Source organism: Neomonachus schauinslandi, chromosome 8, assembly GCF_002201575.2.
Source record: "Neomonachus schauinslandi chromosome 8, ASM220157v2, whole genome shotgun sequence".
NCBI lineage: Eukaryota > Metazoa > Chordata > Mammalia > Carnivora > Phocidae > Neomonachus > Neomonachus schauinslandi.
The window spans coordinates 126,232,620-126,257,749 of record NC_058410.1 but is presented as its reverse complement, the minus strand read 5'-3'; the positions used below and the strand labels follow the sequence as shown (position 1 = coordinate 126,257,749).

The following is a 25,130-nucleotide window of genomic DNA, read 5'->3' as shown; positions in this document are numbered from 1 at the left end:
TCCCTTGGTCTGAGGCTGTGGATTTTGGCGATGCTGAGGGTGGGAGTGGGGGGGGGCGGCTGGAGGATGAGAGGAAACCAGACCTTACATCCTCCTGCACCCTTTTTAAAAGAAAATATTCAGCATCGCCAAAATCCACAGCCTCAGACCAAGGGATTAAACGTCCAGAGCCTATTACCTGTGACATTACCTCTCCGTGGCCTTAACAAAAGAAACATCTGGTACCAGCTACTCAGCATCCCTGATAATTGTCAGAGTGCCAAGTTCTTAAAAAATTAATTAGTAGCATTTACACCTGCCAGTGCAGACGGCCTATCAGGGTTCTAGCACAGGTACCCCAATACCTGCCTTAATGGGAAACTCAGGGATGCAACAAGCAAGCATCAGATGGGAGAATTTCAAGGTTTATGTATCATTTCCCATTTTTATTTTTTTTCATTCCCAGTGGCTCAAATGTATTCAGTTGTCTCATCAGCCATAAATATAAAAGTAACCTGTTTACAAATACAGTTTTGAGTGCTAATTATGAGGGGAATTCATTAGAATCAGCTGGGAAGATTTTCAAAAGGCCAAGCCCCAGCCTTACCCCAGACCTGTGGCGAGCGGGCCGTGGCATGTGTGTTAGGGAAAAGCTTTCCCTCTGGTCTAAGAATCACTGTGTTGGATGCTGCAGCCCAGTGAAAAGGGATCACCAAGGGCGACACGCCAAAAACAAAGACAAGTCACCAAGTGGAGAGACTGAGCAATGTGAGTCACCAGGTACTCTATGCTGCTCGTGGTGTGGGGGCAGCTGTGCCCCTGGGGCAGCGAGCCGGCCACTTCAGGTTCTGCCCAGCCACATGACACGAAGGAGCAGGCAGGGCCATGTGCATCACCCACTGTGCCAGCTCAGGGCACACTCAGCAGGGCGCCTCGGCGGCAGGCGGCTTTCAGCCATCAGAAGTAAGGTTGATGGTCTCCAAACCACCTGTTGTCGGCGGTCATGCACTTGCAGTACAGAACATCAAGAAACTGCATCCCAGTTGAATGGCCTCATTATTATCGACAGGCTGATTATGAAGGGAGGAGGAGGAGGAGAGAGGGGCTCTCAGGAGTGGGCAGCAACTGAGTTTTAAAACCTGAAGCCACTTGTCCCGTTTGCTTGCATTTTGCCCCTCCGCCTCCATTCTCAGAAGGCAGGTCACATTGGAGAGAACAGTTTCCCAACACTCGGCGGGAAAGGACAGAAAGGACCAGGAGCCGTCCTGCTTCCAGGCTCGGCGAACATGCTCCCTTCTCCTGTCTCCTCCACACGCTCCTTCTCCCAGTTCCAGGTCAGCTGCCTATAATGTCTGCACACCTCCTCTTTGTAAAAAAGCGGGCTGCAGGTAATTTTCTAGCTACATGCTGCTTTCATTTACAAAGAGCCATCAGGTATACCAAATGCGTTAACGGGGGCTTGTTCTGGGTACAAAATGCAAGTGGGCAAGCTCACGCCTATGCATAACTTCTGAAAATTTGAAGTGGTTACAGGCTAAATGGCCTCAAATTAACAAAAAAAAAAAAAAAAGAGGGAGGACTTCGCACAGAGATTACACACTTTCTAACCTCTTCCTGAGAGGAATTCACTTTTCCAAAAACGAGCTCAATTACTACACGGGCTCTTTGAAGATCTCTGGTTGTTCATTAAATTGCTGCTCGGGCCGTCGCGGGCCGAAGAGAACGCGTCAAGGTCTTCTTGGAAGCGACGCCGGCACCGCCCACCGGGAAGGCCGGGCCGAGCCCCGCCCCCCGCCGGCCGCCAGGCCAATTGGCGCCCGCCGCCCTGACTGACGGCCGCGCGGCCCGCTCACAGGGCCGCCCAGCGCCGGCGCCGAGGTGGGGCGGACGGCCCGAGAGGGCCCGGGCTGGACCCGCGCCCCCGCCGGGTCACCCGCGCCGGCCCCCGTCTGCTTCCCGCTCGCCGCACTCGGCGGGGAAGGGCACGGGCGGGTCCCCCGGGACGACGGCGGACGCGCTTTCAGCCGTGCGAACACCCTTCGGCTTAGACGGCTTCCCCGGCGCACAAAGGCTCGTCCGCCGAGGGAAGGGGCGGTGTGCCCAGGCCGCCTTCCGCCCGCGCGTCCTCCCAGGCCCCTCCCCGGCCCCCAGCCGGCCGCCCACCCGCTCCGCCGCTGCACGCCCGCCGCCGCTCGCTGTGGGAGCGCAGCCGACACCCGGCCGCACGGCCTCGGGTCTGCGGCCGGCGGGGGGCAGGCGGCTCGGGTGTTCTCCTCGCAGCCCTACCCTGCACGGGGCTCTGCCGTCGCGGTCCGGGCGAACGCAGAGGCGACCGCGACGCGGTCGGACACGATGCCCCCGGGGCCAACTTTAACTAGGCTGCTTCCATGCACGCTGCACTGAAGGGCAAGGAAGACAGTTTTTATTGTCAGTAATTTTAAAAACATGCATGTCCTAAGAAAAGCACAAGTCACGTTCCTGCTTTTGAAAAGGATGCAGGGAGGCAAAAGTTTTCTAATACTACATGATTTCTGAAAAGAGTATGTTTAGTCTCTATTTGGCAGTATTTCATCCTAGCACTTGGTTTATGACTTAATGTGCTAATTCCAGGAACGAAACTGGTTATCTATCTGAGGGCAATCAATCCCAAATAATCTTTGAGAAAGGAAAAAAGAAACCCCCATAAAATCGAAAGAGATCTTAAGAATCACCGTGATAAATGTTATAGTACTTCACTGCTGGAACCTTGAAACTTTCATCCTGGAAGGCAGTCCTGAATCAAGCCGAGATTTTTTTTCTTTTTTTTTTTTAATGAAAGTAAAAACAATGTTTTAAAATTATTTGCCTGCTACTCAGGGGGAGCATCTGAAGAAATCTGTTTTAACCAAAGTACACAGAAACGCTAGGCCCAGTAGTCTTGTCTTAGGCCCACATAACTAGAGGATATTTAAAATATGAAACTGGAGGTCTTCTCCCTAAATTCTCAATAATTTCTAAAAATTCAACATCCATGTGACCTTGGACTCTCTCATTTTCATCTGTCTCTTGCAGTACACTCTCTTTGCTAACCATTCAGCACACTGCAAGTCCTGATAAAAGTAGTTAATGTTTACTGAAACCTGCGCATGAACTGTACTAAACCCGATAGGAGTGAAAAGGCAAAGTTCTGTTAACAGCATCCATGTACAATAAAACAAAAAAAGAGGGGGTGGGGGGACCAAGAAGGGAGTAATCATTTTCTTTTCCTTCTAATTTGAACTAGAAATGTCTCACTGATGAATAAGTCAATTATAAACCACCAAAGATGCTTTTCATCTATTACCTTCTTGGAAAATTTCTGACACATATAAATTTCAACTATTTAACATTTTTCTTTTCTCTCTTTTTTTTTTTTCCTTACAGAACTTAAAACTGAAACCAACCTCTTTGTATCTCATATTCTCTTACTTGTTTCTGAAGGCCTACCTACCTTCAATAACCAGTTTTCCTTATACTCTTATTCATCTGAATAGCTGCTTACGGATTACACCTAAAGAACTATTTCATGCAAACATAAAGTTAACATTTCCACGGTTATCATCTAAAATATTTTTTCTTCCCTTGACTCTTTACTTTTTCAAATGTAGAAACAGTTCATTTCATTTCTTTCTGATCAGACCTTTAATTCTAACATTTCTTACCATTACATTTGCTCTAAGGACAGAGTTCAATATCAAAACTTACTGATCCTTTTTAACTTACTGATAATCTTATTCTCACATTTCCACGTTATCTCTTTTTTCTCCCATTAACTCAGTTAAAATAGTATTTCAACTTACACACATACACACACACAGACTGTATCCAGAAACAGGATGCTCTCAGGTGTTTAAAGCCAACTTTCTCTCTCCCCCATCCCCCCCTTGCTTAAAGGGCAGCAATAGAACCAGTCACCTTGGAAACAAACATCACCCAGTGTTTGCAGAACAAACAATGGTACCTTTTCAGCCAGTACCAGGCAGGCAGGCCAAAGGGGCAGCGAGCAATTCTGGGCCGGACAGGAGTGTTAACATATTGCATTCATTCAGTGCACGAAAAAGTAGTTCAGGACTGAAAATGAAGTGCTCTCCAACGTGTGAACTTTTGGCTAGAAACCACAGTCGAAGCAAGTAGGGTTTAAAGTCAAATAAGGCTACCCCTAGTTGGAAAAAAATCTTTTCATTATTTTTGGAATTGTTTTACATAGCTCATGAATAAGGTAAACTAAACTCTTGTCACTGAGAATTACCTTCTCCAGCAACCAGGAAGAAGTTGCTTAAAATCTTTTCAAAGAGCACATTTCATCTAATTATTCCTACAAAATCATCCTTTTAATATGCCACCATATATTGGTTTTTAAAACGCATATTGCTTGGCACCGTGACCCACTAATTAATTTCTAGTATTGACAAGGATCTGCCCATGTGCTAGAAAATTAAATGTCTTTTTTTAAAATGGTGCCAAACATCTATAAATCTATAAGGGCCCTGGATAACTTTTTGACCTTGGGAGAACAACAGTTACTAAACTTTCATTTACTGAAGACTGACAAAAGCTAATCATTCAGGGGATAAGCTGAAGTGTTAGAGGAGATTCTGTTGTTACTGTTTTTAAAAAGCTCCACTGCATAGTGAACATCAACAACAAAAAATACACAAGTGTTCTTCAGATCCTCCAGAATGAAATTTTTAAATGTTAAAGTAACAGTTTCCTCCTTATTCTGGGTGTGTGCCGGAGTTTTCCTTCCCACCAATTAAGAGAGAAGGCTGGGCCCAACTGAATTATTTGGACAGGAGTTTGATGTCAGTTAAATACCGCAGTAACTGGCATTTTCTATCACCTCCAGACTAAGGGACAAATGCCTAATTAACATGGACCAACATGCAGCTTAAACTGGAAAAGTGCCTGTCCTTTTTCTTTCTTTTCTTTTTTCTCCGAGATTTAGGTCTTTAACATCCTTGAGTTAAAGTGCACAAAGGGTGTCTAATGCCATCTGACTGAGGTGTAAAAGTCTAATTAACTAATGCTTTTTTTTTGCGGCGACAGTAAATCAGTGAACATTATTAATCTTCCTGACTGGGCTCTGAGTGAGTGAAGAGGGCTATTGAAAGGGAACTAAACGGTTATACTGGGTGCCCTTGAAAATGAAAAGGAACCCTGCAAGTGATGACTGATAATCCTAAAAACTACTGAGAAATGCCTGAAAATACCACCGCTGGGCGTAGCACCAGGCCCAGGGCTCTTAAAAACCCAAGCTGTGGCCCCAGGGCCCTGGGAGAGGAAGAGGAGGAGTCAGGCAGGCAGCAGAGAGAAGCACCTAGCCTCCAATCCTCTCCTTCCCGCGAAAGCAGAACCCGAACCTTCCACTCCTCTATTGGATACTGCACCTTTGCAAGGAATGTTTTTTAGCGGGCTGAGCAAAAATCATTACCCGGAGTAGTGTGGGCAAATGACTCCCACGGTTTGGCCAAGTTAAGGCTAGTTTTCAATGAATCCGTAAAACAACAACTCTCTTAGCATTTGGGCCTCTCCGTTTTATTGCCTAGTCAACATCCCCCCAAAATGTACATGCACATCATACTCACATTTGCAAACCACAGAGGTATTGAATGTGATCACTGAATGCCAAAACATGAAGAGGAAAAGCCAACAGCCGGACAAGAATGTCTGCACCAGAGCCCGGGCTGCTCGGTCTACAGGCAGGACACTAACTGCCTGCAGCCCCTCCACCTCTGCTCTGCTTTCCAACTTGTCCCCTGCCTGCACCCCATTCTAGAAGGCCCAGCGGCTCCTTCCCTGGTGGCCCAGCGGGCAAGCAGGAGGCAAGGCCCCGAGGAAGGCACCTTCTCTGTCCCCCACCTGCCCCTGCCAAGTCCCAGGCTTGCCCAGAAAGCCCCGGGGACAGGGCTGAGTGGGAAGAGCCAGCACCGGGCTTTGGGGCCGGCACTCGCAGTGCTGAGCCACTCCCGTCCCCAAATCCAGAGGAGGGGCGCCATCCAGGGTGATGCCCCCAGCCACGGGCAGCTTCCTCCCATCTTCTCGAAGACATTTCAAAAAAGGGGCAGAATCGGGAAAGGAAGTGAAAGGAGGGCCAGGTGCCACGGCGGCTCTATCTTTCCCCCTCCCTAGTATTTCTATCAAGTTTCTGTTTCACTGCCCCTTTGTCTACGGGGTATGGGCACGTTTTTAATGAAATTCTGTGGGAAACACAACAGGTTTGATTAACGACGCGTCGTTACAAGCTACCTGAAAATAAAGCACTCTTGACAACATCAGGTTCAGAACTCAATCCATTTTGAATCAATCCATTTTAAATACGTATGCTCTGTTCACAGAATTAAATGTCTTTAGAGACTGTTATTCACTACTTGGTGCACTCTTATGCCTAAAAAATCATCTCTCCTCCTGGTCAAAAAGTAAGGTGAGAGAAAACATTACTTCTGTATTCCTAAATTGACTATGCATTTGTAACCCCTCCTCAAATAACATCTCTTACGAAAGGCTTAGTTACTATTCTCTCCGTATTGCCAAGTCATTGAAACCTGAAGCAAACTACTTCGAAATAAACTCAACTAAAATCCTTAAGTTATCATTTATAACTCAGTTGTTTTTTTTTTTTTTTAAAGATCGTTCCTAACAGCTAGAAAAAAAAAGACAAGAGAAGGTGCTGATGGCAGTCCCCTTTCCAATCCAACCTCTCTCAGAATCAGAATGGTAAAATTGCTTTGGAATTCTGGAAATTATGTTTGGAGGGTTTTTTCCCAGGAAACCTTTGTGAGGTCATTGTTCATCAAAAGTAACCACCGCGTCCTGGGGAAGCATCACCGCGGCTGCGTGCACCTGTTACTGAGTTCAGGCGACTCTAGCCACATGCCAACTCAAGTCCACCTAAGGAAAGTAGTTCTTCCTGCCTCCTTTGCAAAAACCCAGTTTTATAATCTGCAGAAAATCCACACTACAAGTCTTTTCTGGGCAGTCGCCAACCCTGCTCTTTCCCAGGCTCAGCGGATGTGGGCTGGTTGTACACCCTCTTTTGCGAAGACACTCCTGAGGAGTCCCTAGAGCAACCTGAAAAGGCTATATAGGCTTGAAATGAAGATTCCACTCGACATTTTTTGAAAATGCACAGATAGCACATAAACCTGAAACAATACCTGCTCCTGGCCCTAACTCCTAGAAAAACCTCAGGATGATTTTCCTCCCGATCAGACAGCGACATCAGGAAGGACGCAGCTGCTTCTACCCGCATTTGGGGAGTGAAGCAGGCAAGGACTTTGCTGTCAGAGCCCAAGAAGAGTGTTTTAAGAGGCGTCACCACTGAACAATTACTAAGCCACTAACACCCTCATTTTAAAGAGAAGAAAACGGAACCTCAGGAGCATGGAGATAGGTTTTTGAGGAAGGTCTCACTCCACTGGCAGGTCCTCTGGATGCTGCTTGGCCTTCAAGAACCTTTCAGGATACGCAGAATTTCCCTAGTTTTATCGTCCTTCCCCTGGATATGAAAGGACAATGACGTCTAGCCTCACAAAGCCTTCTCTGTTCGCTTCTATTGATTAAAAAGAAAGAAAACACTGCCTGGGAGCATCATTAAGTCACCTACTAAGCGTATGTATGATAAAGGAAAGAGATTCTGCCCATTTTACAGATGGAGAAACTGAGGTATACAGTGTCCTCTCTTTCCTTCAACCATAATCAAGGCTGGGCTGCGTGTAGAACCCGACTAGTCACCTAGCCAACAAATCCAGCCCTCTCTCTAGTAGATCATATGAAATTAATTAAAAGGGCTACAGGAGATATGCCATAAGGTCTGTTGAAGTATTTCAGATTCAATTTACTCTTCCAACAACATTCCTTCCTTTAAAATAATGACAACTAGGCTGGGTGGCACCTCCAGAAGCTTCAGGAGTGAGCAGGTGGAATGAAATGCATCCTCCTAACCTGCCATAGAATGGCCCCCAGATCTTCCACCTACACAGTTGTTCCTGGAGTTGGGGACTTGCCCTTCAGGACTGATCTAATTGTTAATTTCCTAATCTTAGACCTTAGAGTTATTTGTATGTAGGCTCTATCTTCCTCTAGGGCAGGTGCCTCCAGGGAGCTATTTCAGGGGGTCCACTTATTCATATGCTCATCAAGCATCTACAAACCAAGTAAATCATACACATGTATGTACTATTATTTGGTAAGGGTATGAAGATTGTAATTAAGATAAATTAAGATAAATTCCATGAACCCTGTTGTTTTCAGGAATTTTTTTTTTTTTAAGAGTCTCTCTCTTTTTAAGATTTTATTTATTCATTTGAGACGGAGAGAGAGACAGAAGAGAGCGAGCGCACAACCAGGGGGAGAGGGAGAGGGAGAAGCAGACTCCCTGCTGAGCTGGAGTCAATCCCCGGACCCTGAGATCATGACCAGAGCCAAAGGCAGATGCTTAACCATCTGAGCCACCCAGGCGCCCCTGTTTTTAGGAACTTTTTGTCAGAGCCTGCCAACAGAATCTATAATTAAAATTATGCTTGCTCTAGAAAAGGTTTTACATGAAAACAGGTCCTTATATTGGAAAAAATTGGGAATAACTACTCTAAAATATCCAAATAACATGACATTGATGAAAGCAAAATACCCAGTTAAAAACACAACCACAGGTAAATTACATGTCACATCATATGGAACATTCATAATACAATGTCCTATATAGGATGGAAAACATCTTCTTCTCAAGACACTTTGACCCTTTAGAAGGATTTTTTGACACTACATCAAAAACTAATAATGTAATGTATGGTGATTAACATAATAAAAAAATTTTTTAAAAAGGATTTTTTGAACTGCTCAATGTTTTTCATCAGTGGACTAACTTGTTTAGAGTAATAACAGATCAGACACTAATCAAAAAATAAATATTTTTTTTCTGTTTAGTGTTCTCCTCTTTAGAATAAATCAATTTCTGATTAATTTACAGTAAAAATTTTTAATCCTAGATTGGTTTCATTTAACCTAGGAAGATAACTGTCCCTCCTTTCACAAGGTGAATGCCCAGGGAATGCTAAATAATGAAAACATTAGCCTTTGGCCCTCCCACCAAATTATGCCACATCAGAATAATGTGATTTTCATGTCAAAGGATATTTAAATACATCAGCAAATACTGACCATATCACATTAAATCTTTAATAGATTGGTGGTATAAAGGCATGTGCAAAACTGGGCTTCTTACTGTCCACAAATGTAATGAATACCATTTTTATGGTATGTGTATGCATCCACATCAGCCATCTAGAAGGACATATACTAAAGTTATTTCTAACTCAGGAAAATAAATAATTTTACTTTCCTTTCCTTTGCACTTTACTAGATTTTTCCTCCTTTTTGTTCATGTAGACGTTTCTATGGTGAGTAGGAGTTAAATGGGCAACAAAATAACACAAATCTAATGGGGAAAACCAATTTTTTAAGATTTAGGAATATTTCCTTTGCAATCTGAGTCACAGGATGCCAGGAGGTTTTATGTTCTTTACACTCCCTCATATTATTTACAGTAAATACAAACATTTTATAAATGAGAAATGTTTACATAGTACTGTGATTCTCAGTCACTGGCTCTTGATCAATCTACTCACTAACATCTTTAGCAGGAGTAATGGCGGCTCCCACATAAGCGTTCAGACAATCCCACCGAGGACAAATCTCTGGGAGTCCAGACCTGGCGGGGTTGCTGACGTTGTAAAGAACCTAACACGGAAGCCCGAGTTCCCCCCAGCCCTGCCCCTGTATCTCTCCAGGCCTCAGGTTCCTCACCTGTAAATTAAGGGGGTGCAAGGGAAATAACTGGACCATGACCCCTCAGGCCCCTTCCATCCAGTACGACATTCTGACTGGAAACAAAGCAGACACCAATATAATTGAATCAACTCTTGCTAGTCATAGCCCCTTGCCTGGGGTAGATTTAAACTGATTTCACCAATTTTTCTACTTGTTATGGCTTCACAGAGAGTACAGCAGAGATAGGAACATTCGATTAATAAAATTAAAAGTTTCAGGGGCTAGCAAATTTTCAGCTTTGCTGATGTGCAGAGCAACCCTGCCCCAGATGAAGCCATATGCAGAAGAGCGACCGGAAACACAGCAAATGCAAAGCCACTCATCCCATATTTACTCTGTGCCAGATACTGGGTAAGTATTTATAGTGTTTCATATCATGCCCTACGATAGATCTGATTACTCCCTAAATTTTACGTGTGTAAAAAAGATCTGTTAAAAAACAAAAGATCTGTGGTGCGAAGAGCAAAAGTTGTTCTTAACTGTGGTGTGTGCCTAGGGGCAAGTCACATAACTCTGCCTCACTGCCCCCCTCCCCAGCATATGCTAACAGAACCCCTGCCTGGTTCATTCATTCATTCACGGAGGACTGACTGAGCACCCAGACCTGCGCGGCACTGTGGTCGGTGCTTGGCATCATGGATGGAGAAAACGGATAAAAAGGACCAAAAAACCCTCATGGAGCTTAGACTCTAGTATAAGGAAAACACAACCTATGTGCCTAAAACTCTAGTGGGGTACGTGATACACATTAGCTCCCTCTCTTTCCCTTTTAGAAATGCAGAGTGTTAGAAAACAAATCCAAAAGACGCGATCAGCTTTAAGTCGGCCCCAAAGGAGGAATTTCTACTTAAATACAGAAGAGCAAAGATTAAGAGCACGTGTACTGGAGGACACTGGCCGGGGCTCAAATTCTGACTCTGTCACTTAGGGCTGGAGTGACCCCAGGCAAGTGATTTAAATGCTCTTCAGCCTCAGCTTCCCCATCTGTAAAATGGAGACAACAATGACCTCACAAGGTCAACACACAGATTAAATGAGACCAAGCACCAAAAGCTGGGGAGCGCAGAGTGTCCTGTATACCACGGGTACCTGGTATGATCAGGACCCTCTCCTCAAACCCCATCTTCTGAACCTGCAAGCTGTGAATAAAGACACCAGCGTGGTGCGGCCGTTGTGAGGACTATGGAGACGATGCATGAAAACCAGTTACCCCACTGGCAGCACAGGACGACGGTATGTATCTGCTTCTTCAAAATGACTAGGGACACGAATGGGAAGGGGGCAAGAATGGCATCCCCACGGCCAGAGCTCAAAGGGGAGGCCACATCCAGGTGGGAGCCAGGAGGAGCGCTCTGCTCCGAACACCAGTGCAGAGTGTGTCCTGGGGGGGTGGGCTGGGACAGGGACAGCTCCACCGAATCTGCATCACAGGGGTGGCATCTGGCGTGTGTGGCTGACGCAGGCCCTGGCTCCCGGCTGCCTCTCTTTCAGGCACCTCCAGCCTCACCCGAAGGCCGAAGAGCAAAGGAAAAGCTGGAAAGGGCTTTAGACTTGGCAGCTTGGCCGGGAAGGGTAAAAATGGTATGGGGGAGTCCTCAGTAAAGCTGCTGCATCCAGACCGCCTTTTCTCCCCCGAGTCAGGGCAGGTGAGAGCATCCCTCTCAGACAACACCACTTTCCCTCTGTCACCAGGAACCACGGAAGACGGCCACAGACTGGAAAACCGGGTTGGCGGGGTGGGGTTGGCAGACTGGCTCAGGTCCCGGGGGCCACAGGCACACAGGCGTTCACAGTGCTCCGGGCCAGGTGTCCACACACCACAGCTCGGGACACCCATGTGCCAAGAAAGCCTTCCGGCCCCACCTTCAGTAAACCAATATGCCAACATTATAAAGATGATACAGAATTTCAGCGAACAAGCCCTCAAGAGGGACAGAGTAGACCGGAGGAATCTGAAGCGAACCCTTCTAACAAACCAGGTCTCCTGCTGCCCCGGGCACCCTTCCTTCTACCCATCACCCTCCTGAGGGCAGCCCATCTGGAGTTGGTAACTTGGAAGTCAAATATTAAGCCAGAATATGTGATTCAGCTTTTAAACAAATCTATGGCTGTTAAAATAAAGCCTCCCTGTGTGTAGACATCACGCCAGTGGCTGTGGGCACTGCAGAGATCCTGTGCACCGCTTGGTGCAGCCAGCACCAGCTGACATGGGATGCACTCTCTGCCTCAGGCCACAAGGGAACAGTGAAGCGAGCCACAGAGCCACCCAACGCACAGACACGGCCACGCTCCCTCTTCTGAGGATGTCTCCAAAGTCCAGTCCAACCTGTCATTTCTCTGCTCAAAACCTTAGGACTCCCTCCCCCACACGGAAGGAAAGCTCCAATTCTGCCCTGCCCCACCCCACCCCAGATAGCCCTCCAACTCTACCATCTTCCAGTACGCGGTCCTCAACCCCAAATTATCACCTGAAACTCCAAACCCCACCTGCCCTTTCCTGCCTGGACCTCAGCCCACACTTTGGCTTCTTCTGTTGGCCTTCAGCTTTCCACGGGTACTCGGCCTGGGGTCCACACTGCAGTGCAAATTCCTTTCACAGTGTAAACCAAAGGCAAGAACCACCATGCTCCACCATGCCTCAACCCAGGGCCCTACACGCAGGGAGTTGGCTCAATTAGGGCTATTTCAGGCAAATTTTGAGGCGTTCAAATATCCTGTTCCGCTCAAATCCAAGCAAACTGTTCAGGAATCAAGACAAATGAATCAAATCAAGGTTCAGAAATGCTGGCTAGGAGCTCTCCGGGTACCAAGGTGTAATGCGATTTTGCGTAACAAAAGCACGTCCCTTAAGACGGTGGAGACGGGCCAGGACAGAAAGCTTCCCAGCAGTCTGACACTAGCTGCATGACCTCAGAAACAGGAGCACCACTAGGCCTCAGCGTCCTGTCCCTAAAAAGAGGGGAATACTACCTCCTCCTCATCCATGGAGGAAGGCACGCAACCACAAGGCTCGGGGCTGACCCAAGGGCACTCCCTCCCGAACCAGCACTCTGACTGTCACACAAGCAGGAGGAAGGTGCCTCCCACCCTGTTCCCCTGCTGATCTCCCAAAGCCCCACTAGAGTGGACCAGGACTCCACGTCCTCCAGCTCACATCTAGTGCAAATGAGAGAACAAGTTCAGAAACAAAACCAAACACAGGAGGTGGCCCACAGCTCACATCATCGTGACCTAGAAAATCAGTTTTAGGTGACAGAAATTATTAACGTTAAGGTCTGTGCTGTGTCCCATCTCCCGAATCGAGGGGGCCTCCCCACATTCTTCTCAGCCCTCTTAACTCCCTCAGTCCAGGAGTACTGGCTTTGAAATGTATCAAGCCACACATACAAAATTGGACATGTCCTCCCCGGAGGGCGGAAGACTTTGAAACCTACGAGTAAAGGCAATATCGTGTCCTTACTACAGTGAATAAACCACTGATGGTCTTTGGGGCCTGCTATCTGACTTCCTACACACACGCGCGCGCGTGCACGCACACGGGGTTGGGGGTTGTTAAGCCCTGGGCATCCAGGATTCCCCGTCCTGGCTGACATCATCCTCAGACAGGGGGCTGGAATCTGGGCAGGGGGCGGGGAGCCGGAGGGGCAGGGCCGTGTGAGTGCACATGCTCCCGTGAGCAGGACCCACTAGCCCACCCTGCTTAGGTGGCTTTCTCCTTAGGAACAGTTTCCAACAGCAGCACTCAGCCCCCGAAACCCTCACCCCCAGGTCATCTGGGACTGCACAGTAGCTAGCCCTCAGCCTGCTCCCTCTCCCAGCCCATTCACTCCCAGCCGACAAACTGGTGATTATAGTTATAGCCTAAATAGTCCCCTCTGACTCCCAGGGTCTAATTCCGCTACCTGATAAGCTTAAATAAGCACCTGTGAGTAAAACACAACTGAGGGAGTTGACACATCGCTGGCCTGGGTTCTATCTGCTGAAACAGGGATCCAACCACTCTCCGATCATTTCAGCCTTCAGAGGGCAGCCCGCACCACACCCTGGGCAGAAAAATCTCACGGGGGTGAGAGGGGATGGGGGCGGGGATAAATTATTCTATTAAATGCGGCACCAAATTCCAAGTTCATTCTGCACTTTGCAGGACATGTCTCCTCCACTGCCCCTTTCTAAAGGGTTAGCAGTCTACTTTCTCTAAGACAAGCCGCTCACATCATGGCCCCACTTCGAAGCATGTGATGGCTACCACTGCCCACACACCCTAGCCCGTCTATTTTTCCAGAAATCCCATCTCAACACCTGTCTCATGCCTAACTCAGCTCAACACCCCCAACCCTCTCCTCCAGCCATGCTCCACTTCCTGCCCTACCCCGGCTCCAAAGAAACCCCGTCCTTCTGTACTCTGGGGGGCTGGGACTGAACACAGTTCTTCTGCCTAGAAGTCAGTCCCTCCCCCCAACCCCCTTGGTTCTCCGCATGGCCAGCACTTCACATCTGAAGACATCACTTCCTCTTTCCCCCACCACTTCCCACTCCCAGGTGCTCTGCCTGCCCCGGGGCCCCTGCCGGCTGGGATGCACTGGTGAGTGTAAGAGCGTGTTTTACTCATCCTTGCACCCCCGGAGCCTAGTACCCAGGGAAAGTGTCCCAGAAGGGATTCCCATTCCCGAGGCGGGGAAGCTGATGGTGGTATCCTACAGAGGAGAAAAGGAGCACAGAATGCTGGTCTCCCAATCCGGAGTTCTTGTCACTACTCTTCTCCTGGAACTCAAATTACCACGGGCAAAATGAGGAGGATGATGAGGATGGTAGCAGTAAACAGAAGATAGCTTGGTTATAACTGAGCTGGTGGCACACAAGGCTGAAATTTCCTATTTGTTACCAATTTCAAAACAATCCTTCTCCACAGACCCACCGGAAACAGGAAACAAACCATTAAGTGCTCATTGCAATTCAAGATCTGCCCGTTCCCATAACTTGCTCAGGCACCCCCCAAAAAGGGCAGGATCAATGCACAATGGTGACCTCCATCCCAAAAACAACCAAAGGGAGACAGAACATCCTTCTATCACTGCTCTCCAGTCCACAGGGCTCCCGCTGCTTAAAAAGCAAAGCAACAAAAGAACGATACTTCCCAATGGCTACCTCCCTTCAATATGGACAAATTTTAGGATCAGGTCAATAATTAGATCAATTGCCGCACCCACTTCACTAGCTACCACAGATCCCCAGGCCTCTTAGGTCACTGGTCCTGAACCCCAACACCTTGAGGCAAAATACTGAATTTATATATTAAATGACAACCCATTATAACATAAAACAACAAGGGACCTGTTTTCAAGGCTGACCAGCCCTTGAAATAAAAACCCAAAGGAACACAACTGATTATAGAGCTGACGGTTTCCAGGCTCTTCCAAAGTGGCCCACATACTACTCTTACCTTGAAGCAGAGCTCCAGAACTTTCAGTGAGGTTGAAAGTGGGTGTCCACAAGAAAGAGCCTGAGAGACAGGCACGCACCCCACGATCCACCACACGGAGGACCAGCCGAAGCCCCAAGTCCAAGCCCGGGACTCTTTCATTTTGGGGGCATCCCTCACCATGTGAAAGACAACCTCCGATCCACTGGAACCTCTCTGCTGGAGATCTGGGGGAAATTTTACCTTCCAGAAAGGTCTGTTCAGGGCTTCACCCCTGGGTCTTTGCTACAGTGCTGGCCCGAGGCTCTGGGGACAGCCACTTCCCTCCATCTGATCTGTGAACCAACACCACCTCTGCAAGCCTCTCACTCCAGCAATCACACATCTCCCCTCCTGATCTTCCACCGAAGTCATGGTCTATCAAACTCATCTTGTCAAACACCGGATAACCTGCTATTCCCAGAAGCCAGCAACGCTGTCGCGTGCCTGTTCCTACACACGCTTCCCTCGACAGGCACCAAAGGGCTCTGCACACGGCAGGTTTCAGGGGATATTTACTTGATGAATATATTTTGTCATCATGAGAGGCTGCTGAGCAGTGACTATAAGCGTGGGTTCTGGACTCAGGCTGCCCAGTTTGATCCCCACTAGCTGGTGGCCCCTCTGGGTCTCCATTTCCTCCTCTGAAAATGAGGGTAACTGACCTACATCATCAGGTCAAAGAGTCTTTGTGAGGCATGAATGAGACGATCCGTGTCAAGAATTGAGGATAACAGTTACTGTACATGCTCAATAAAGGTTAGCTGTTGTCATTGCGGCTCCGGGTACCCACGCTGAGTGTTTTCCCACATGAAAAGCCTAACCATCAAAAAAGGGTGAAAATTAAAGTGGAAGGACTTGAGATTTTTGTTATCAGATTGGAGTCATCGATTAAGTCTAGCAAGGGCAGAAGAGAAACTGAAAGACTTAACTTCTGGTTTAGCTGATTTAAAGCAAACATAGGCAGGGCCCTGACTAGTGATGTTTCTCACCAAAGGTGGTCTCTAAACCCAAATGCGGTCTGCTGAACTTATTTAAATGCACCCTAGGTAGACTCCTCTGTACTATGAATGACCACATCCCAGTTCCTGCTGTCTAAGGGTGCACTGCTCTGTATGCAGCTTTCTGGAGAGACATGAGCTACTAGCAGACCCCCCAGGGATGGCCAGCTAGGAGCACTTCCAAACTTCCAGGGACTATTTAGATGACAATGACCCAAAGCGCCAGGCTGCTCTGATCACATTCTCCAAATACAATGATTTGACCACACTCCCTCCCCCAGACATATACAACCCCCCCCATGCTTTTTCTTGAGGATACCACAGCATGGATCGTGACCACACACTCTCTCCTCTCCGGTGGACTGATAAAAAGCAAGCTTCAACCCACACGCCATGATCATCACCCACGTCAACATCAAGCACCGCTCAGAAAAGGAAACAAGAACAACAATGAAAATGAGAAGAGGTGTAACCACCCGGGTTCTCGGTGCTTAGGGTGCTTACTGCCATGAAGCGACCACGTGCGCCTGGGACTCACCCACCTCCAAGGCAGAGTGACCACTTCCGTGCAGCACCTATCCCAACGCCACATTCTTCCCAAGACAACAATGGCCCTGCCTTCACAACGAAGGGGCATGTCACAGACAGCCTGGAGAACATCCCACGGCCTGGCCTTCCTTCTAGCGGTGTGAAACTCTCTGAAGAAAGCTCATTAAAATGCTAAAGCATGTATCTCTTTGTTAACTTGTTTCACTAACCTCTTCAGGAGCTTTACATAAAATATATTAAACTTTCATCCACTTAATCTTAACACAGCAGATGGTCTAATATAGCCAGAAGGTGGCCACACAGGGGACATTCCAACACCCCAACACCTAGGGAACCTACCACCACCGAGCCCTTCAATGAGGGGCAGCTGGATGCAAATAACACAACTGTTTGAAGAAAAATAAATTGCCCAAGAGATAGTGTGTGTGGTCACCACTGTCTGCAGTTACGGAAGGGTTATCCAAAAGTGAGATTATGTGTGTTTGTCACCAGATTATCGGCCACTGGATATACTACTGACAGCTATTTTGGATATCCATCACAAGGCCACTATCTAGTAAGCTGTATTTGCAACAAACTTCTTGTGAGACCCCCAAATCCACACCTCACCGTGAGGCTGGAAGACTGAGTTGTTTGCAAGGTACCTGAAGATTCCAATTTTCAAAAAAACATGCTTACACCCAGGTTTTAAAGTTTTCAGCATCTCCTGACCAAGCTATGTCAATTAGAAAGAAGTGAAACAGGGCAAGGTCTTTGTGGAGTTTCTTTTTTCTTTCCCTTTTTTTTTTTTTTTTAAAACCCTAACTGCTTCATCTTATCAAATACAGGGCTGGGATAAAGTGTGGCGTCTGTTCTAATGGGACTGATGGTCTCAGTGATGCTGAAACACCCAAGCTCCTGAGCAAGAGATGGAAAATCATGCTGATCTCACCGTGGGCGAACAACAGCACTATCGGGGGCCCCACGGGATGTTAGGGTTACCTTGGTCAGGATCAATACCATAAAAGAGAAGCATCTTTGGGACACGCCAGGACTCACCTGAGGCTCTGATGAGTCATTTGTATAACGTCAGAGAAAGCATTACCCCAATTTGGGAGCATTGCTAATGCTTTCTTGCGAGATCACCTTCAGGGATGGGGTCCCAGCTCGCACACAAGGGGATGGCTGTGCAGGCAGGTGAGGCATATAGCGCCCCCCTCAGGAAGCAGGACTTTCCAGCGCAGGAGAAAGTAAGTGTGGGTGGCACTCGGACGCAGCTCTGAGGGTGAGACCATAAGAGGCAGCGTGCCTGCACTCTGGTTTCTAGTTTTTACCAACTCAGTGGAAAACACGTCACTTTCTATCTTGTTCCACAAAGATCTGTTTGCGTTGAGAATAAAAAAAAAAAAGTTAATTAACGCAGTAAAAACCCAAGGTCTGCCTCGGGGGCGGGGAGCAAGGCTGCCATCGTCAGAGGTGTTCAAATACAGGCTAGACAATCGCTCAGTGGGGACAAGCTCTATTCCTTGTGGCAGGGATTAAATCCTTTCCTTTGACACCCACAGATCTAGCGTAAAGCCCAGCGCACAGTAGATACAGCAGCAAATTTTGTTTACTGAATGAACTTTGTTTTCACAGATTACCGGTCCAGCAAAATGCTGATGGAGTTCTGAGACACGCAGGGCATCAGGTGACCCCTGAGAAACGAAGAAATACATTGGAAAATCCGGTCGTGAAGGAGTCGTGACACTCCTAAGTCAAAGGCTCGGGCAGTTTTGAGAGTCCTACCTTGGTTCGCACCCAAAGCGTCCTCCCCCGAGCCTCACGCTCACAAGTCAAACACATCAAGCATCACTAAACCAAGCAGAAACTTAAATGCGCTCAAGATTTCGTTGTAGATCTCATTTGAAAAGCATTCAGAAGCTCGGGTCATCTACAAGAAAATCTGCCATCTCCTTTTGGTATCAGGAAATTAAAAGGAAAGAAGGAAGAAGAGGGAAGGAGGAAGCTAGTCGTCTGTTTCTTTTCTCACCTTTTTTTTTTTTTTTTAAACATGGTTGTACTTTTCATGCTTTTTGCCAGGCCAGGCGTGTATGTTTTACCAATTAAAACAGTACAAGTAAAGAAGATGCTGCAAGTATTAAAGACCGTAAAAATCCCTCTTTAAGGAACAGGGGACATACCGTGTTTACAAACCTTGCTTTATCCAGCATGCTAATCTCAGCGAAAGGCACCCCCACTCGCCCACTACAAAAGCCAGAGACCTGGAAGCCATCTCTCCCTCTCCCTTGCCATGCTACCCCACCACCCAGGAGCCCATCCTTCCGGCCACTTAGATCTCTATCAAAGCCTTCCAGGCTCCCCACCTCTACGGCCACCATATCCAAGCTCCCGCTGGTTTTCAAAATTTTGAAAAAAAAAGGCTTCTAAGGGATCTTGCAAACGGAAGGCAAAACAGTAGTTTCCTTGTCGTCTAGTCTATTCTCCACTCTGAGCAGGAATAATCTTTGAAAATGCAAATCTCATCGTGCCATTCCTTGGCCTAACACCCTTTAAGTTCCTAAGACAAATTCCAAATACCTGTGGGCTGCAAACAATGTGCTGAAGCCCCCTACCTACCTCACTGGGCTGTCATTCATTTCTTCTGTGTCTTTTTTCCCTACACACACACACACACACACGCTGCATGTCTCTCGTGTGTCTCTCGATTCAGTGGGCACACCCCCCCTTCCCCTCCAACCTCAGGGCCTTTATATAAGCTGTTCTCCAACACACTTTCCTTCCCTCCACCATCCTTCATATATGAGCTCCACGGGATGCCTTCCTTGACCTGCCTCCCAGTATCCTTTATCCTCCTCCTGACACACAGAGGCTAAACTTTGTATGTTCCTGTTCTACACTCCACTGTTAGCACTTGGCACCGAAGTACATGACTTCAACCACTGTACCTGACCACCATTTCACAATGGTGAAAACACCATTCGGGTGTTTTTCAACCTCCATGAAGCTACTAGCAATGTCTCTTTCTCCTACTAGCACTCTTGGTGTTTATTGCAGCCTTCACATAGCATATATTCAAATACTAAATAAAAATCAAAGATCTGTAAATGTAAAAAAAAATTTAAGAATATGCAGTTGGCAAATGTGGGGGTGAAAAACTGTTTTCTGAAAGCAGATGGGGTCTGATATTGACTCCAACATGATATTTTAGGAAAAGGGGCTTGTGAAGCTTAATGAGTTCTTGAACAACAAATAGTTCTCAGAAACCTTATTTTCATGATTTAAATACAAAGTTTAGAGATGTACAAGGTAAGCCTCTTTTAAATTATACTCAGTTTAAAATTTTAAGAAGAACAGTTTAACCCAACACAGGATTAACTAACCAAGTCATGGGAAGCCTGTTTGAGATGTTCACTAAACAGTTTTATATAATTATCCCTCAAAACAACAATTAAAAGCCCTAAAGTGGAAGAGAAATGACTTTTAAGAAATCTGTCTTCCACAGTAGAAAGGAAAATATATAAGCCTCCTCAGAAATACAACAGAGTTAGACTATTAGATCTGAGTGTATCTGCTAGATCTGAGCCTAAACTCTAGTTATCAGGTAAGCACAACAGGACTATTTAAAGGTAGGAATATATTTTTAATCAGCTAGGATTTCATCTTGTATAAAGGATACCAAGACCTTCCACCTATGCAGTTCTAAGAAATTTTTTTAGGTACAAAAGGGTCCATAAGCAAAACACTTCTCTCTGTGACCCTATCTTTCTGGTATCTCCCCTATTTCTGAAGCTATACATACCTCTTTTAAAAGAAACTTAAACAATTTGAGATGATTTTGTGTATTCAGAAGTGGGTTTTTCTTTTTTTTTAAATAATAAAGGAAGCTCCCCTAAAACAGTTGGAGTGTCTTAGCTCCCCTAAAACAGTGAAATGATTCTCTCTGTAGGTATGATCTATAATCAACTTCTATCAAGTACAGATATTGCACACACACACACACACACACAAATAAAGCAAGATCTGTGCTCTGTAGGTTTCTGGTTTGGTATTTTGTTTTAAATCCAAGGAGTAACGGAAAAAAGAAAAGTTAAATTATACACAGACCAACACTCCTATTAACTCATACCACTAATGAAACAAAAATCTAACTAAGCAGAGAAAATGGGCCCACACGTTGGAGCTCTGAAATGATTTTGGTCTTTGATCTGTGTGCCCATCTCTCCTATTTAATATAAACTTCAAACCGAGAGCCATGAAAAGTGGTTATAATTAGTAAGGGCCCCAGTGAGACAGCTTTTAGTGCAATCAGGCATTAACAACGATTTTTTTTCTCTTTAATTTCGAGTAAATTAAGCTGAGCAAAGTTTTATTTTAAAATTTCTGTAATTCGAAATTCTTTTCCACCAGCGCGCACTTAACACCAAGTCTCTGCGTGATGGGTGTGCTAAAAACTCAAGTTTACTTTTGTTTTCTCTCAATCTGTACTGATTATTTAGGACTTAGCTACCAAATTATATGTGTTCTTCTCCAAAAACAGGCTGCACTTCTCCAAAAACTCTTGCTTTTGTATTAGAAAATGGATCCAAGTGACCTACTATGCAATTCTTGAGCTAGGTACAGAAGGCGGAAAAATAAGAGTCAAAGTCCCTCCCTGTTCCTGAGGTGGGGAAAACATGTCAACAGGTAAATTACGACAGACTGGACAGATGGGGGTAAGAGTTACTCTGGATGGAGAAGCCGATTCTCCCTGCAAGAGGTGGCTTCTAAGAGTGGTCTCAAAAGAAGATCCAAGACACGCTGTTCGCTATAAGCGAATGGGGAAAGCCCGAGTGAACACAAGCGAACACAGAGACGGTCAGAAACCATTTAGTGCGTCAGTGACGCAGAGAAGTGGCAGGAGCTGAAACTAGTAAGACAGTCTGGAGGCTGATGATGAAGGTCCTCGGGTGCCAAGCTGAGGAGTTTGGATTTCTTCCTGTAGACAACAGGGAGCCAAGAGATGTTTTTCACCAGGCAAACACCATGCACAGCTTGAATTTCTGAGCAGAGTGGAGGATGAACTGGAACAGGGAAACACGGGTGGCGGGAAGCTAACTGAGGAGGTGTTTGCGACATGATGAGGACCTGAGGTCAGGGGTCTTGCAGAGCCAATACCAGAGTCCCACTGGAGAGAAGTCTCCGGGAGGGTCTGCTCACTGAACTTCAGGACTGAGACAGACACAAGCAAGGATGGCAGGGCTTCCTGGCCGGAAGACTCGGTGGACGGTGCATTTCAGACCACCTTCTAGAAGGGAGGGAGGGGACTTTTATTTCTACAAGTTACCTCTGGGGCACCTGCAGGAGAGCTGGGTGACAAAAGGTCCAGGCTTGGGAAAAGCTGTAAATGGAGAGAGAGGGCAGGGAGCTGCCAGATTATAGGCTAGAGGAGAGGGCAGAAAAGCACTAGAATCCACGGCTCCTGTTACTCGGGACAGGATGGCCAAGGTGGCTTCAGAGCAGGTCCCTGAGCAAAAGCAGCACAAACAGATGTGCACAGATGCTTACTGTCTACCCACAGGTTTAGGATGTAAAAAAAAAAAAAAAAAAGCTACCTTCGAGAGCCACATGTTTATCTAAGGTCAGTGGGAGCTGAGGCCATCCCAGGGGCAGTCAGCCCTTCCCTTTCTGGAATTCACTCTCCCTCTATTCCTGCCTCCTTCTCAGCTCCTCACCTCCTGCCCCTGTGACACAGGCCTGGACGGGGGGAGGGGGGAGGACGGGGGACACAGAACAAGGGTAAGGTAAGTGGCACCTGTGGCTTCAAGATCACTCCTGTCCCTATCCTAGACCTTTCTGGGCCTGAGGAAATTCAGTTTCAAGTTCATACACCACGTTCTGTTTCTTTAAATCAACTACCTTTTCACGTATGTGAGATCCAGGAGTCCTGAGAACATAAAAGTAACCACTGTGTCTTCCCCCACGTTCCCTCCCCATCCCTGCCAGCCACCCCTCAAGAGGAGATGTATGGACATAAGACCGGTTCCCAAATGCTGCCCTGTAAAAAGGGTGGATAGTTATGTAAGAATTTTGCAGAAACTTGACAAAACAAAACAAAGGGAGACTTCTTTTGCACTTACAAGTGCAAAAACATGGACTGTCAAGCGAGTAAAGGCTAATTCAAACACTTGGGGTGGAGGGGAGAGATACACTCCACATAACTTAAAACATGAGGGAGAACTGGCAGATGACAGCACCAGAGCGAGTTTCCCAATAACTGAAGAAGTGACTCGGAACAGCTTCCCGGTGCCAACAAATCTGGTTTGTTTTAGGAGCAGATGAGTTCTAGAACTTTTATTTACTATGGGGTTTTTAAATATATTTAATGCCACTTAATGTTTGCCCCAACCCTGAATTTTCTGTGAAACCCTGAATGTGCCAACCATGGTATCTTACAGGCATGTAATGGGAGCTCACTTGCTTTATGAAATTTCAGATCTGCAAAGAGATCACATGCAATCCACGGAGTACACCCAGGCTACTTGCATACAGGACACAGGCCACGACTACTGTACCTTTAAAGCAGGCTTTGTCAACCCCCACCTACTGACATTCTGGACCAGGTAATTCTTTGTTGTGAAGCCAGCCGGTGCACTGTGGGATGGGCAGCAGCATCCCGGGCCTCTACCTACTGGAGGCCTGTAGCACCCCTCCCTGCCCCCCCCAAGCAGGGCAATCAAAAATGTCTCCAGACATTGCCAAATGCCCCTGGGGGCAAACCGCCAACTCTGAGAACCATGCTTTAAAGGGGGAGTCCAAAGCTTACGAGGACGTGCCTTGTCCTTAAAATCCACCCCGAAGTGAACTTCATTAAGAAAAATTGACTCGTTCTGTTTGTCTCTCGGCACCCAAAGCAAAGAAAGTGCTGCATTTCCTCAAGTGGAACATAAACCCCTAGGCGAATTTTGCCTCAAGTCCTGGAGTTGTGCACAATTCTGGAAAGGAAATCCAGAGTGGATACCCACAAAGCTTCCTGAGCTCAAAATATACCACTTTCTTCCATATATAGATTTTGAGTTTCTGGAACGTTTATTATCCTTACAATAATTCCAGAAGGTAGAAAACCTACTGAAAAAAAAAAAAAGTGCGTATAATCACATTCATCAACAGAGATGTGCCAAAGGCTAAAAAGTTGCTTTTTAATTGCCTTACATCTTCAAATTCAACACAGAATTATTGTGAAAAGGATCTGGTCTCATTTAAAACACACAGACAGGCACATATTTAATGCTCAGTGTTCTGAGGCTAAGCGGACTTTAAAAAGTAGGTGTCGTATGGAGCTAGACTGGGATTAGGCTTATTACCAGCCAGAGTGGAAATTGGCACAGCTGTAAAATGGGTTCATATACCCGCCTAACCCTCGCTGTTTCTCTTGCTCTGAGGATAAAATCCGAATCTCTGTTCAAGGCCTTCACAAAAGCAGGGTGAAGACTTTGCCAAAGGTACACTCTCATGAAAGCTGAAATTTTAAAACTCATTAGGCCACTAAGCCTCAAACATTCTTTGGACCATCCGACCCCACTGGCCTCTGAAAAAGGGGGGAAAAAAGAGATACTAAGCAAGCCAGGGGAAAAACAAATAGAGCCATTTAAAAGCTTTATCTAATTACCCCCACTGAGACTTTTTCGCTGCAGTCTGGCTGGCGGACAAAGAAATGGGGGTGGGGGGGGTGTTCCCTGGGTTGTCTCTACCTTATCAGGACCACCCGCCCTCAGGGAGTCTGAAAGGCCTCAGGTGAATCCTGCAAGGGCAGGAAGCACCCAGTCTCCCCAGTCTTGGGGACTTTACAGAGGCTTTCAAATTCTCTTAGCATTACTTGCTTAAATCACACTGAGCAAACATCTCCACCTTCTCCCACTTCTTTTGTCTGAAGCACCTATTCAACAGGCCACCACCTTCACTGATGGGCCGATGGGCTCCCCTGTACCCTGGAGTACCATCAGAAACAAGATGCACCAGGAAGTGAAAGAACTGCTCCTTGAGCCCTCCTCCCAGGCTTCCCTTGGTCTCCACCAACCCACAGGGAGCAGTCTCTGGCTCTACTCCACATTGGCTTCCCTTCAAGCAAACGGAGAACACCCCGAAGGTGACCAGAGACCCCAAGACCGCCACAGTCGGCGGCACTGTCCCACAGGGCAGCCCACATAAAAAGTCTGTCTCCCTGACTGCTCCCCCCCCCCTCGCCACCTTCCTTGTTCTGCTACCTCAGTCGTGGTGAAAACGCAGCAGATGGTTTTTCTCTCTATTCTGCCTTCTATGGGAGTGGGGAAATTAAAAATAAG

At 46.8% G+C, this 25,130-nt stretch overlaps 1 protein-coding gene across 1 annotated transcript in view; it reads right to left on the bottom strand.

Annotated features, from left to right (window-relative positions):
- RREB1 (ras responsive element binding protein 1) overlaps positions 1–25,130 on the bottom strand; it is a 127,163-nt gene that overhangs the window by 97,762 nt on the left and 4,271 nt on the right. The window lies entirely within an intron of this gene.